General features: G+C 47.1%; 1 protein-coding gene across 9 annotated transcripts in view; it reads left to right on the top strand.

Annotated features, from left to right (window-relative positions):
• FHOD3 (formin homology 2 domain containing 3) overlaps window positions 1-15,015 on the top strand; it is a 492,532-nt gene that overhangs the window by 395,363 nt on the left and 82,154 nt on the right. The gene's annotated exons all lie outside the window — the stretch shown is intronic.

The raw sequence follows: 15,015 nt of genomic DNA, 5'->3' as shown, positions 1-15,015 counted from the left end.
CTACTTTACCAAATTCATTGGTTAACTCTAGTAGTTTTCTGGTAGCATCTTTAGGATTCTCTATGTACAGTATCATGTCATCTGCAAACAGTGACAGCTTTACTTCTTCTTTTCCAGTTTGGATCCTTTTTTTTCCCTTTTCTTCTAGGCCCTTGTTAAATGTTTCTTGCATTTTGTCTATTCTGTTTCCAAGATTTTGGATCATCTTTACTATCATTATTCTGAATTATTTTTCAGGTAGACTGCCTATTTCCTCTTCATTTTTTAAGTCTGGTGGGTTTTTATCTTGCTCCTTCATCTGCTGTGTGTTTTTCTGTCTTCTCATTTTGCTTATCTTACTGTGTTTGAGGTCTCCTTTTTGCACGCTGCAGGTTTGTAGTTCCCATGGTTTTTGGTGTCTGTCCCCAGTGGCTTGTGGGTTGTGTAGGCTTCCTGGTGGAGGGGACTAGTGCCTGTGTTCTGGTGGATGAGGTTGGATCTTGTCTTTCTGGTGGGCAGGTCCACGTCTGGTGGTGTGTTTTGGGGTGTCTGTGGCCTTATTATGATTTTAGGCAGCCTCTCTGCTAATGGATGGGGCTGTGTTCCTGTCTTGCTAGTTGTTTGGCATAGGGTGTCCAGCACTGTAGTTTGCTGGTCGTTGAGTGAAGCTGGGTGTTGGTGTTGAGATGGAGATCTCTGGGAGATTTTCGCCGTTTGATATTACGTGGAGCTGGGAGGTCTCTTGTGGACCAGTGTCCTGAAGTTGTCCTCTCCCACCTCAGAGGCACAGCACTGACTCCTGGCTGCAGCACCAAGAGCCTTTCATCCACATGGCTCAGAATAAAAGGGAGAAATAGATAAATAAATAAAAGGGAGAAAATGTAGAAAGAAAGAAGGAGGATAAAATAAAATAAAATAAAGTAAGATAAAATAAAGTTATTAAAATAAAAAATAATTATTAAGAAAAAAATTTTTAAAAAGTAAAAACAAACAAAAAACGGACGGATAGAACCCTAGGACAAATGGTGAAAGCAAAAGTATACAGACAAAATCTCACACAGAAGCATACACATACACACTCACAAAAAGAGGAAAAGTGAAAAAAAAATAAAAATCTTGCTCTCAAAGTCCACCTCCTCAATTTCAGATTTTTTGTTGTCTATTCATGTATTCCACAGATGCAGGATACATCAAGTTGATTGTAGAGATTTAATCCGGTGCTTCTGAGGCTGCTGGGAGAGATTTCCCTTTCTCTTCTTTGTTCTCACAGCTCCCAGGGCTCAGCTTTGGATTTGGCCCCGCCTCTGTGTGCAGGTTGCCAGAGGGTGTCTGTTCTTCGCTCAGACAGGACGGGGTTAAAGGAGCAGCTGCTTCGGGGGCTCTGGCTCACTCAGGCCGGGGGGGAGGGAGGGGCACGATGAGGGGTGAGCCTGCGGCGGCAGAGGCCAGCAGGACGTTGCACCAGCCTGAGGCGCGCCGCGCATTCTCCCAGGGAAGTTGTCCCTGGATCCCGGGACCCTGGCAGTGGCGGGCTGCACAGGCTCCCTGGAAGGGAGGTGTGGATAGTGACCTGTGGTCACACACAGGCTTCTTGGTGGCGGCAGCAGCAGCCTTAGCATCTTATGCCTTTCTCTGGGGTCCGCGCTTTTAGCTGCGGCTTGCACCCATCTCTGGAGCTCCTTTAAGCAGCGCCCTTAATCCCTCGTCCTCGCGCACCAGGAAACAGGGAAGAAAAAGTCTGTTGCCTCTTCAGCAGGTCCAGACTTTTCCCTGGACTCCCTCCTGGCTAGCCGTGGCGCACTAACCCCCTGCAGGCTGTGTTCATGCTGCCAACCCCAGTCCTCTCCCCGCGCTCCCACTGAAGCCCGAGCCTCAGCTCCCAGCCCCGCCCACCCCGGTGGGTGAGCAGACAAGCCTCTTGGGCTGCTGAGTGCCGGTCGGCACTGATCCTCTGTGCGGGAATCTCTCCACTTTGCCCTCTGCACCCCTGTTGCTGTGTTCTCCTCCACGGCTCCGAAGCTTCCCCCCTCCGCCACCCGCAGTCTCCTCCCGCGAAGAGGCTCCTAGTGTGTGGAAACCTTTCCTCCTTCATGGCTCCCTCCCACTGCTGCAGGTCCCGTCCCTATTCTTTTGTCTCTGTTTTTTCTTTTTTCTTTTGCCCTACCCAGGTACATGGGGAGTTTCTTGCCTTTTGGGAGGTCTGAGGTCTTCTGCCAGCGTTCAGTAGGTGTTCTTTAGGGTTGTTCCACGTGTAGATGTATTTCTGATGTATCTGTGGGGAGGAAGGTGATCGCGTCTTACTCTTCCGCCATCTTCCGAATCTCCCTTCTATCCTGCATTCTTGAGCCCACTTTCTGTGTATGTCTTTTCCTTCTCTTGTGTTTCCCACTTAGAGAATTTCCTTTAGCATTTGTTGTGGAGCTGGTTTGGTGGTGCTGAATTCTCTTCACTTTTGCTTGTCTGTAAAGCTTTTGATTTCTCCGTCGAATGTGAATGAGATCCTTGCCGGATAGAGTAATCTTGGTTTTAGGTTCTTCCCTTTCATCACTTTAAGTATATCATGCCACTCCCTTCTGGCTTGTAGAGTTTCTGCTGAGAAATCAGCTGTTAACCTTATGGGAGTTCTCTTGTATGTTATTTGTCATTTTTCCCTTGCTGCTTTCAGTAAGTTTTCTTCGTCTTTAATTTTTGCCAATTTGATTACTATGTGTCTTGGTGTGTTTCTCCTTGGGTTTAACCTGTATGGGACTCGTTTCGCTTCCTGGACTTGGGTGGCTATTTCCTTTCTCCTGTTAGGGAAGTTTTCAACTATAATCTCTGTAAATATTTTCTCTGGTCCTTTCTCTCTCTCTTCTCCTTCTGGGACCCCTATAATGCGAATATTGTTGCGTTTAATGTTGTCCCAGAAGTCCCTTAGGCTTTCTTCATTTCTGTTCATTCCTTTTTCTTTATTCTGTTCCATGGCAGTGAATTCCACCATTCTGTCTTCCAGGTCACTTATCCGTTCTTCTGCCTCAGTTATTCTGCTATTGATTCCTTCTAGTGTAGTTTTCATTTCACTTACTGTATTGTTCATCTCTGTTTGTTTGTTCTTTAATATTTCTAGGTCTTTGTTAACCATTTCTTGCATCTTCTTGATCTTTGCCTCCATTGTTTTTCCGAGGTCCTGGATCATCTTCACTATCATTATTCTGAATTGTTTTTCTGGAAGGGTGCCTATCTCCACTTCATTTAGTTGTTTTTCTGGGGTTTTATCTTGTTCCTTCATCTGGTACATAGCCCTATGCCTTTTCATCTTGTCTGTCTTTCTGTGAATGTGGTTTTTGTTCCACAGGCTGCAGGAATGTAGTTCTTCTTATTGGGAAAGTTTTTAAAGAAGGATATTATATGATCAGCATGATAATTTCATAGATGGCAAATAGGCATCAAAATCTGTGAAAGATCCGAGACTTTACCCTACTTATAAGCTAGTAAATTAGCCTGCTTTTGTCTCATGGATGTTGGCAGAAGACACGAAACTCCTGGGTCAGAAACAAAGGACTTTATTACTCATAGCAATAGTAGTAGCCAAAATACCAGCATTTTGCCATTTCTCCAAGCCCCAGTTTCCACCAGGTGATGTGAATAAGCCCAAGTGATACCTGCACACACACTGAATGGAACCCTGAGTTTAAGGACCTCAAATCTTATATTGGGCAGTAAGCGTGTCTTCCCTTTGTCCCAGAGGGAAACATGATCTTGATCACAGTGTGCAATAAACCAGGCAGTAGCTAGCTCCAGAGGGAGACTCTTTCTCTGTCTTTCAAGGCTATTTGCTATGCACACATCCTTAGATAGTCCAGAACAAAGGCTTTCAATGCATCAGCTTGTAAGACCCCAGAAACATGATAGACCCGTGGAGAATTATTTCCAAGTTTTGGGTTATAATGGTTTTCAACCAACTTTTACAATCAGATTTTCATCCTAAGATCTGTTTAATGTAAACAAAAAATTCAAGTTTTAAACAGCCATTACCTTGTTTGTTCTTATTTGACAAAAAGAAAGAGCATCAGGAGCAGTAAAGCCCAGTCTGGAGCAGGCACTGTCTGCATCTGGAGGTGCTACCGGGGAATCTGCAAGGACATCAGTGCCTTTCATCCCAGGTAAAAGCCTTGGGTAAATGCTTCCCTTTTATAGGTATAGTCAGAAGGCCCTCCACAGGTAGGGACAGTGAACATTCTTAAGTCAGTGTGGTACTTCACATTTCCAGAGTCAGTGACTGAGAGCTCAGAAATAGCAAAGAAGAATAACTCTCAGGTTTCTTCTAGCATCTTTATCTGTGCTCAAACTGTACTCCGCCATGTCCACCACTCCTCTTTTCCCCCCAGCACCTCTGCCTCCCCCACACCCCTGTCTTTCCCCCACCCACTCCCATAAAGCATTTGTACAGAATGATACAACGCCGGCAGTGTGGCAAGATAATCAAACATTGGTTTTCCAGTCCTTAAAAGTGTGCTTTTTCAAGAGAATTCCTGGGTTCAGTGAATCTTCAGAGCTTTCCAAAGCTGTAATGTCTTCTGAAGAAGCTGCCTCCACCAGGTACTTTCGGAGGTTCCAGTAGCTTTTTGTTGACTTTCTAGATCCAGCAGCTCTGTATCCTTGTGTATCTTCTAGATAATCTCTAGACTCAACATGTTATCGGGCTTTCATGTCTTCTACTTCTGTCATCATTGTTTTCTCATCATTTTGTCTCAACCTTTCTCAGCATTTTGTTTCAGTCTTCTTACTGACTCTTCTTCTAGCTGCCCCCTAAGTGTCAGATTTTTCCAATATTCCTTCCCCAGCAACCCCCTATCTTCATGCCACACCCTCTGGCTGCACCTCCACATCCCCATCTGTGAATTTTTAACTACCTACCAAGTGCTGAAAACCGCCAGGCCTGCATCTCCAGCCGTGGCCTTCTTGAGCTCAGGACACATGTATCCAGTCTCCTTAGGCATCGCCATCTGAATGCTCCTTAGACACTTCAGACTTACCAAGTGCCATTCGGGGGCTTTTCGATGGGAGATGTCACTCATCTCTTACCCATAAAACCCCAAACCTTCTCATACCTCCTAGTCCTCATCTGGTTAAGACCATCTCTCCTGGCCTAGTTATTTAAATTGGAAGCAGACATGTAACTTTGCCTCCCCCGTCAATGCTCACCCCTACATCAAGTCAATCATCAAATGTTTATGTGCTCCTTTCTCTCAGATCAGCCCCCTCCCATGCCTCCCCATTGTCAATGCCTTAGTCCCAATCTTAACCATATGTCATCTGGACCATTTCAGTAGCTTCTACTATATCTCACCTCTTCCAGGTTCTCTTACAGCCCAGCCAAAAAAAAGAATCATGTTTGTATCTTGTTTTTAAAATCCTCTAGTGGCTCTCCATCATCTACAATGTGAAGGTAAGATCTTGCATGGCACTCAAGACTCTTGGTTATCCAGTCCTACAGCCAGTCTCTTACCACCATAACCACCTGTACATGTTGCTGTCCATCAGGACCAAACCACCCTCAGTTATGGAAAAGTGCTCTCTTCTCTCAGGCATGCTTCTGTACTTGAGTGCCTTCACCCATGGGGTGCCCACTGGACTTTTATCCATCTAGTTGAAGCATCTTCTCTAAAGCCTCTTTGAGCCCTCTCTTGTGTTTTCCTTACATCTTGTGCATGCCTGGGATATAGGACTTATTTCACTGTACACACACAACAAGTGGTCCTCTCTCCTTTGTGTGCTTCTCAGAGGAGGGCTAGTGCCTGTACTCACCTTTGTTATCTTCCAGTGCTTGAGGCAGAATAAGCCTTCAGGAAATGTTTTATGAGCTAATAAATGAAAAAAGGTAAGCAAGTACATTAATCTACAGAGATAGCTGTTTCCCCTGTATGCAGAAATTTATCGCATGGACCATGACGGAGGGCACATCTTTGACTATATAGGCCCCTCTGTAAAGACTGAAGAAGTGTTGGTGGCCTAATGTAGACAGAGAACTCGGGCAGAAAGTCAACATAATGTACGTAGACCATTTCTTTCTCAGGATCTAACTCTAAAAGAGGGAGAAAATTCAGAGGATGACTCTTGACAAATTGACAATTAAGATATTCCTTCAACTACCTTTAAAAATACTCCTTATTTTAAGTGAACTTTTCTCCATTTCTTTGTGAATAAATTTGCTAACAAGTGCAAATAAACTGAATTACTGGCTAAGTGGAAAGCCACATCCATTAGTGACTAGATGTAAGTGAGGAAGGGTCAACTTTTAGGGATGAGAATTTAAAAGTGGGATTTCTAGTCATACACCAATTGCAGGCCAGCTGGCTCTGCTTAGGCTTGGCCAGACTCTACTGGCAGGAAGAGCTAACATTTTCTTTAGATATTAATTGTTTTGATCTTATAATGTCTCTTGGATATTACCTAAGAGGCCACTTTAGCCTGAAAAATATTTTAGGGAAGATATTTTTTCACATGTGACTTCCTTGTGCCTAGCACAAGGCCTGACGCCTGGGAAGTCTCAGTAAGTATTTATAGGATGAATGAGTGTTGCTACTAATCACATTAGAACATCTCATTAAGAGTAGCTACATCCTGCTAAGCCTGAATTAGCAAAAACCCTCAAGTTTGATCACTTTTTTGCTAGCTGTTATTATTCAGGACCATCCATTTTAATGCTAGTGTATCTCTTCCACAATAGCAGTTTGGGTTTTGATGTCACTGCTGTTTCTGTCTGGGACTTGACAGGAGCTAGGGGTGCTGTTGAAATGCATTGCCGGTTTGGAATTAGACAGTGTCTTCGTCCTTGAGGAAGGGCTTGTCTTTCTATTTGCTCTTGTAAGGAAATGGGCATGTCATTAACCCAGGAGCTTCTCCAGCCCTACTGGGAATGGAAGGATGAACGCATATTGGAGTCTATCCTTATTTGACACTGAACCAAGACAAGGCCTATCTATCTGACTTTAGAAGGAGAATTTAAATAAGCTCAAAGGAAGTCTTTATAACTGTGGGTTGATGTTTGGGGTGATATGGTTTGAGTTCAAGGTAACAGCAGAGCAGTAAATGATATGGTCATCTTAAATTGCTTTTCATTTTCTGTTTCTAGTGTGAAATAGAATCTATATATTAATCAATATTACAGTAATTGCACCTGAAACTGGCTTCTTCTTTTTTTGTCCTGTATGATATTACAGTAGAGTTATATCATATACATGTTTAACCAAGTGAATTTAATCAGGAGCATAATCTGAGGGCCAAAAGGGGGGAGTGAAAATTGCAATTTAAATAGTGCTTGTAATCCTGCTTAACATACAACTCAGGTGTGTGTCACCAGGTGAACACAACATGAGGGCCATGGATCTGTTTTGTTCTTGAGCCATTCCTGACTCTCATGTGCCTCTTGTCATTTGAACAACTTGCTGCACCCAGTGTGATTTAAGAGTTTAAGAACCTGTATTTGGAGATAACATGGCCCGTGACTATAAGCCCAGGACTTCTTACACCGTTGCACTGAAACTCAGTGAAAACCTGGATTGTCAGAACTCTGAGGGTGGGTGTGGGATCCTACAAGGTGGCATCTTCCAAAAGGACTTTTGAAGGTAATCTTGACCATATATGGTTTTCATCTTAAGAGGTGGCTTAGGCCCGAACCTGTTTGGAAGATCTAGCTCTAATTTTGAGGACAAAGCTGGGCTTAATTTTAAAGGCATACAAATTCATTAGACCCATGAATCAGTATTTTGCAGGTAGTGTCTTTTGGGAAAGCTGAAGTAGGCTGAATTTGTGCCCATCCTAATGAAACTATTCCTGTAGAGCAATGATTCTCAACCAGGAGTGATTTTTTGCTCCCAGCGGACATTTGGTAGCATCTGAAGACATTTTTCGTTGTCACAACTGGGGAGGAAGTGGTATTGGCCTCCAGTGGGTGGAAGCGAGGAGTGCTGCTAAATATCCCATAATGCACAGGATAATAGGATACAGTGCCACCCACAACAAAGACTTATCTGACCCCAAATATCCAAAGTACTGAGTCTGAGAAATCCTGCTCTAGAGTGAATCTGAGTGAACAGCTTTGCAAGAATTGGCCCAACACCAAAAGCAAAATCTAAAGAATTTTCAAAGTTGTGAGCTTCATCTCATGGGACCTTTTTCACATTTATATGATTAAACCACAAGTTTAAAGTCGATGGTGTTAGTTATTAGCTCTGAACGGGGGAGGTCCCTGGAATCTACACAGTTTGGAGCAACTATTATAGAACTGGCTGGCCCAGCCCTCAGTTTCATAAGACCTGCCAGAAAGCCAAGTCCTGGCAAAGTCATCGAGACACCATCACAGACTGAAATCAATTGAAGCCACCCAAAGACTTATTAAGTTCAGATCTTTCTACCAGCAATTTATCTCTTCAAAGAAAAATTGCATGACAGGAGATTCCAGTTGGACACTCTGGACTCAGCTGTCAGGGACATTGATGAAAGCAGAGCTGGAACATTTGTGCCCACTTTTTGTTTTGTGTTGTTTTGTTCTTTCAGGAATGATTATATACTTGTCCTTTGCGGCTTAAGTCACCCACCGCACAGTGTAACATCATGATTAACAGCCCAGGCTTTTCTATCAGGCCAATCCAAGTTCAAATCCCAGCTCTGCTCATCAGCAAGGTTCTGTTGGAAGTAGATGACGCATGCTCAGAGGGTGCCCGCAGGCAGGCAGTGAAGGGACGGTTTGCAGAGGTGCGGAGAGGGTCGCGGGACCATCAGAGGGCAGGGAAGCACCCAGAGACTAGCAGCAGTGGGAAACTGCCAACACTGTTTCTGCCTCCAGGCCTGGAAAAACTTAGTGAACAGCTAGGACTTGGTAAGAGCTGTAGCCTTGGGAGGGAGCCCTGGGGACAGAAAAGCTGGCCTGACACCTTCTGCCAAAGTGGCCCCCCATAAATATGCCAGCCTCTCCTTCCTCCTAGCTTTGCAGGTACCTCCCGGGGCCGACCTGTCTGAAAGTGAGAGGGAACGCAAACTCTGCAGAGACCAGCCTCCCAAGGGCACAAAGCAGCACAAAGAATGGGTCTAGAAGAGCAGGCCGAGAGTATTCAGTATGCTGTGTAGCCCTGGACAAGTTACTTAACCTCTCCGAACATCATTCCTCATTTCTCACATGGGAACATTAATCTTCATATTGTTGGCATGAGAATTAAATAGGGTGACGTGTCTATAGTTCCTAGGACGGCACCAGTGTGTTGAAGGCACTCTATAGACGGTAGCATTTATTTTTACTTCACTTAAGGCCAAACGGGGCCTGATGTCGAGTAAGATTTTGCGAATCAGATGAGAAGTTGGTGCTGAACTAGCTAGTCTGAGTCAATGTCTGCCCCGGCTGACTTGGAACAGGGGATGAGCTGAAGTCCTCAAGGCCTGCTCTTTCCTCTTCTCACCCCAGTGTTGTGATCTGCATGAGGGACGTCCCAGTCATCAGACGGGGCACCCTTTTTTACTCTCAACAAACACACTTAGGGTTTTCCTCTTTCACTGTGGTTCTCACGTTGATGGGCTCCTACCCTGGCTCCCCAGCCTCTCTCTCCTGTAATGTCTATTTCCTTTGGTTAAAGAATTCCCTTTAGTGGCCGTGTTCAGGTTATGGGTCCTTCCCCACAGGCTGGCAGCAACCAGGTTCCTTGTTACTTCCTTCTGAATATACCGTGGACCTCTTCCTTCCTGTTATATCTTCCACATTCCATGAGTTATCCCTTACCATATCCTTTTATACAGTTTAATTTTGTTTTGTTGGGTTTTTTTTCTCCTCCCTATACTCCCCCACCTCCAACCTTAAAATTTAGTTTAAAGTTCTCTGAATCAGGTCAGTGCAGGTTCTGGCCAAATACATTTTTCTGGCCTTTGCTAAGTATGTTCTCTCAATGCCAAGATCCCATCAGTCTGCTCTCTCAGGCTGTGGTCCAGCAAGACAGATCCCAGTTTTGGACGCCTCTATGTTGCCAGGCATTTCTTGCCATGTCCTCATTTCAATTCCAAGCTCGCACCCACCGTGGGGAGAAGGGCTGTTGGGCACCTGGGCCTGGGCCTTCGCTGTTCCCTCCCAGCCTCAGCTTTCTGAGGGCGGTAAGAGACCCCTCCCCGCAGAGGGGTCTGAGGGTTTAGTAGAGAGTTGGTGCGCAGGGCTCAGGAACAGCGCCCCAAAGGGGGCCACAGGCCTGCAGCACCCCTGCTCTCCTCGAATGCAAGCACACTGCTTCCTCCAGGGGATCCTGGGATGGAAAACTTCTTCCCACTGTCCAGAATCTCTGTCACTTGCCCATGTGTTCTTCCACTGATGCCATTTATTCATTTTCTTCTTCTCTTGAGCCCCCCTGACTGGCATTCACCTCTTCCTCCTCAGTCTCTTTGCGGGGTTTGCTTCCCGAATGCTCACCCAACACTGACTAAGAGCCTCCTCTGAAGCTACAGGCCCCCCTCAGCTGTCCCAGCCAGAAGTGTGGTTTGCCTGTGATTTGGGTGTCGTCAGGGGTCCTCTCAGACAAAGTGAAATGTGGCCTGTCTCTCCGTGAAGCAGCCATCACTGCCCTCCGTGTAAAGCCCCAGGTCCTTAACTCACCTTATGAGGCCCGTTGCCCCAGCCACTGCCGCCGGACAGCTTTCATTCCTCCTGCCCACCCTGTGCTCCCGGCTGCATGTGCTCTTTCCTTCTGCCCAGAACATTTGTGTCCAGTTTTCCCTCTTAAACTCCTTTTCATCCTTGGAGACTCTGCTTAAATGTCCTTTTGGCACAGAGACTCATGACCCGTCCTAGGCTTTGCAAAAACCCTTGCCAGACCTTCCCAGGGCAACATGAATTTGCTCTTAGAATATCCATCATGTTTATAAATGTTTTTTATTGTGTCTGGTGGGAGCTGAGGGGCTGGGATTTCCCTGTGTCCGTTGGTGTTAGGGTTTGCCCACCTTTGCCGTGCTGAGGCCACGGGTGACATGTAGGATCTCTTAGCATCCCTGTAACCTCCATAGCAACAAGAGCTGGGTCTGTCTTGTGTGTCCATGTGCCTCTCACCACTGGTACTGTTGTTGGGTATCAGTGAGAAGTTGTGAGCAATTTTCATCCCTTGGTATTGACAAATATCTTAGCTCCCTTGAGGACTTTTCCTGCAGACTTTCACGGTCCCTCGTATTTCCAGGGGACTCGGCAAGGGTAGATGATACTTTTTCAAACCAGGTCTGCTGAGAGGGCAGCTGGTGTGGCTCAGGGCAGTGACTCTGAAGGAATGGTTGTGAGTATGTGGACGGGACTGCTGGTGACCGAGGTCCTGATGAAAGAGAATAGGAAGGCGGGCAGAAACGTTCGGGAATTCAGTGTGTAGTCTCACAGTGTTTCCTGTGTCCGTGAGAACTTTGTGAGAAGATGCTGGCCCCAAGACCACACTGGGGGCCCTTGGACGTGAGAGGAAGGCAGAGTCTTGGTCCCCAGAGAACTTGTGCCTTGTCAGTCCTGTGTTTGATTAATACAGCTCGAGGAGGGCTCAGCCGTGGGTCCTTTCCAGGGACTCCCTGCCGCTTGGTACCCAGGACCCTCACTTGGGTGCCTGGCCGCACACCACCGTGACCCCCATTGATAGGATTTTATGTCCCATGTCACTAGCCAAGCAGTGAGCCCTCTGAAAGCAGGGGTGTGTGTTGTGCCCTTGACACATGCGTCGCCTGGTGTACTGAGTGCAGAGGGTGTCAGGAATGAGCGGCCACACGTGTTTGCTCTCTCTCGGCTCCATTCTCCATCTTTGGTGGCTTGGCTCGACTTGACTGTGTGTGAATTTTATTTAATTTGTTCATCATTAGAACAGCTTCACACCCTGCAGAAGTGCAGTGAGGCCTTGCGGACACTGAGCCTGCATTCTGGTCAAGAGGTAGTTTTGGAGATGATTTCCTCCGCAGCAGTGATGAAAGAGAGAAACTACCCCAGCGGCTCTAGAGCACATTTAAATGTCTGACTCCAGGAAGTAAGGCTGGAACGTAGGGGGATGAAATTACACTATTAATTCCCAAGAATGTGTGGCTTTCTAGAGCTTGCATGTCCATTGCCTCACTTGTTCCTGCAACTGCCGGCTGATCAGGGGCCAGAGTCACTGCTGAAGTGGAAGGAAACATGCATGTAGGCTGGAGTCAAAACAGCTATCGAATCGTGGATGCTTCCTGCTTTGTCTGCCAGTCTCCTGGGGATGATGAGTAGACTCAGGCTGATGGCAACCTACTGCACCCATCTCCCCGTCAGTGGTAAAGCCCCACAGAGGCACCCTTGCCAGTTTTGCCATATGCTCACCAATTAAAACTTCAATGCACGCCACATGCTAGGCTGTTGGAAACACATTCTCGTTTTGATGTGGCTATTCTGAAGTAAATGTGTGCAAGAACATATGCTTTCTGTCAACCAAACGATGACACTGCTGTTGCTAAAACTATGCTTTTGCCGTGCTAGTAAAACGATGGGGCTCTGTTTCTCTTTGCTAAATGCTCTATTATCAAATGAAAAAGAAATACCATAAAAAGTCCTTCAGCACCAAAGGGAATTTTTCTCAAAGGTTTTTTCACTCTTTCCCTGTACCCAACCTGGTTTTTGCTTTTAAGGAAGAATGCCTGGGACTCCCCTGGTGGCGCAGTGGTTAAGAATCTGCCTGCCAATGCAGGGGACACGGGTTTGAGCCCTGGTCCGGGAAGATCCCACGTGCCGCGGAGCAACTAAGCCCGTGTGCCACGACTACTGAGCCCGTGTGCCACAACTACTGAAGGCCACACGCCTAGAGCCTGAGCTCCACAACAAGAGAAGCCACCGCATTGAGAAGCCCGGGCACCAGAACGAAGAGTAGCCCCTGCTCACCGCAACTAGAGGAAGCCCATGCGCGGCAACGAAGACCCAACGCAGCCTAAATAAATAAATGAAGGAAGGAAAGAAGGAAGGAAGGATGAATGCCTGACACACCCATCTTGAGCACACGGGTTCACAGTCGTGTGCCCTTCAATTTCCTCCTGCTACTGCCAGCCAGTGCATCTCAGCCTGGAAACTTTGCTCTCTTATCACCAGTTCCAAAACCATCCCTCTTGGGGACACCCAGCAAGGACACCCAGCAGACAGCAGAGGGCCTTTGCCACCCCGTCCTCATTTCCCCCATTCTCCCCAGGAAGCAGGTGCATGTACTAGGCTGGAGTCCCCAGCAGAAGACGTATAATGTGTCATCAAGCCCGGGCGGGCAGAAGTCCCTCTGTCCTCTACACCCAGTTCCTACCTGAAGGGCACTGGTGCAGTTCCCACGGAGGAGGATTTCTTCCGTGTGGAGGTTGGAAGTTACCCAGGATATAAGGAGAGGCTGGCATTTCATTCTCTGCACTGCTTCCCTCTCTCGCCCCACAATTCCATACTCATTCTCTGAGGAAGGCAGCCTGAGAGCAGGTGAGGGGCGGGGGTTCTGGACCCAGTGAGTCCTGGCAGAATGACTTCTTGCAGGGACGCTGAGGGCAGGTGGGCCCCCTGCCCAGTGAGGCCTGGCCTGCTGGGAGACCTGCTCTGGGCACCCCATTGCCAGCCATCCCTGCTCACCTGAGCTGGCAGGATATCTCCACAGAGAGAGAGAGCCCTCTGATCCGCCTGTTCTTATAGGGTCAGGGCAGGCCCCTTACATGCACCAATCCTGCCTGAATCTCTATTGCTTCGAGCAGTATGTACGTAGGGCTGGAGCACATGCTCTTGGTGGCACTGCCAGGATTCCAGCAATGTGGCTCTGCTAAGCCATGAGGGTCAGACCCTCAGGAGTGACTCGTCCTCCTCTGGCCTTCACAGATGACATTTTTTTTTTTTAATTCCCAATCATTTTGCTACCCATTCACAGCTCACATCTGAGAGGGTTGCTCAGCAAAAACATGCCTACGGCAGACTGTGCCATTTCCCTGCTTCCTAGGGGACACCCACGGAGACTGAGCAGCAAATCTCCAGCCCCGACAGGTTTACAGAGTTCTGTGCCCGTGAGTGCTTCTTCTAAGTCACTTTCAAGTGTATGGAATACCTTCACGTTATGAGCAAACGTAATTCAAGCAAAGGGTGATGGACCTCACTGGTTTAGCCACTGATAGAACATCAGGCTGCTCTTTGCTTATCAGCTTGATTCACCATGGACTTTTCTCCTCTTTCCCTGAAGAGGCAAAAGGATCATGTATTAGTTTGCTATTGCTGTGTAACAAGTTACCACAAACATAGCTGTTCAAAACAGCACCCATTTATATTATCTCACAGTTTCCATAGGTCAGAAGCCCAGCATGGCTAATTGGGTTCTCAGCCGGGGGTATCACAAGGCCACAGTCAAGGTTGTGGCTGGCTGGGCTCTTATCGGGAGGCCCTGGCAAGAGTCCACCTCCAGGTTCATTCGGGTCGTTGGCAGAATTCAGTTTCTTGTGCTTGCAGGACCGAGGTCCCTGCTCCTCGCTGGCTGTCGGCCAGGAGTCATTCTCAGCTTCTAGAGGCCACCACATTCCTCATCACACGGCCCCCCCCCCATCTTTAAAACCAGCACTGATGTGTCAAATACTTTTTTAAAAAATAAATCTATTTATTTTAGTTATCTTTGGCCGCATTGGGTCTTCGTTGCTGTGCACAGGCTTTCTCTAGTTGCGGCAGGTTGGGGGCTACTCTTTGTTGCAATGAGCGTGCTTCTCATTGCGGTGGCTTCTCTTGTTGCGGAGCGTGGACTCTAGGTACACGGGCTTTAGTAGTTGTGGCACACAGGCTCAGCAGTTGTGGCTCGTGGGCTCTAGAGCACAGGGTCAGTAGTTGTGGTGCACGGGCTTAGTTGCTCTGCGGCATGTGGCATCTTCCCAGACCAGGGATCGAACCCGTGTCCCCTGCATCGGCAGGCAGATTCTTAACCACTACGCCACCAGGGAAGTACTTCATCAAATATTTCTTGTGCTTCTAATCTCTGACATTCTTTTCTGATGCTAACCAGAAAACACTCTGTTTTTAAAAGGCTCACCAGGTTAGATCAGGCCTAC

Source organism: Lagenorhynchus albirostris, chromosome 14, assembly GCF_949774975.1.
Source record: "Lagenorhynchus albirostris chromosome 14, mLagAlb1.1, whole genome shotgun sequence".
Lineage (NCBI taxonomy): Eukaryota > Metazoa > Chordata > Mammalia > Artiodactyla > Delphinidae > Lagenorhynchus > Lagenorhynchus albirostris.
The sequence above is the reverse complement of the archived record's forward strand: the minus strand, read 5'-3'. Positions and strand labels throughout refer to the sequence as shown.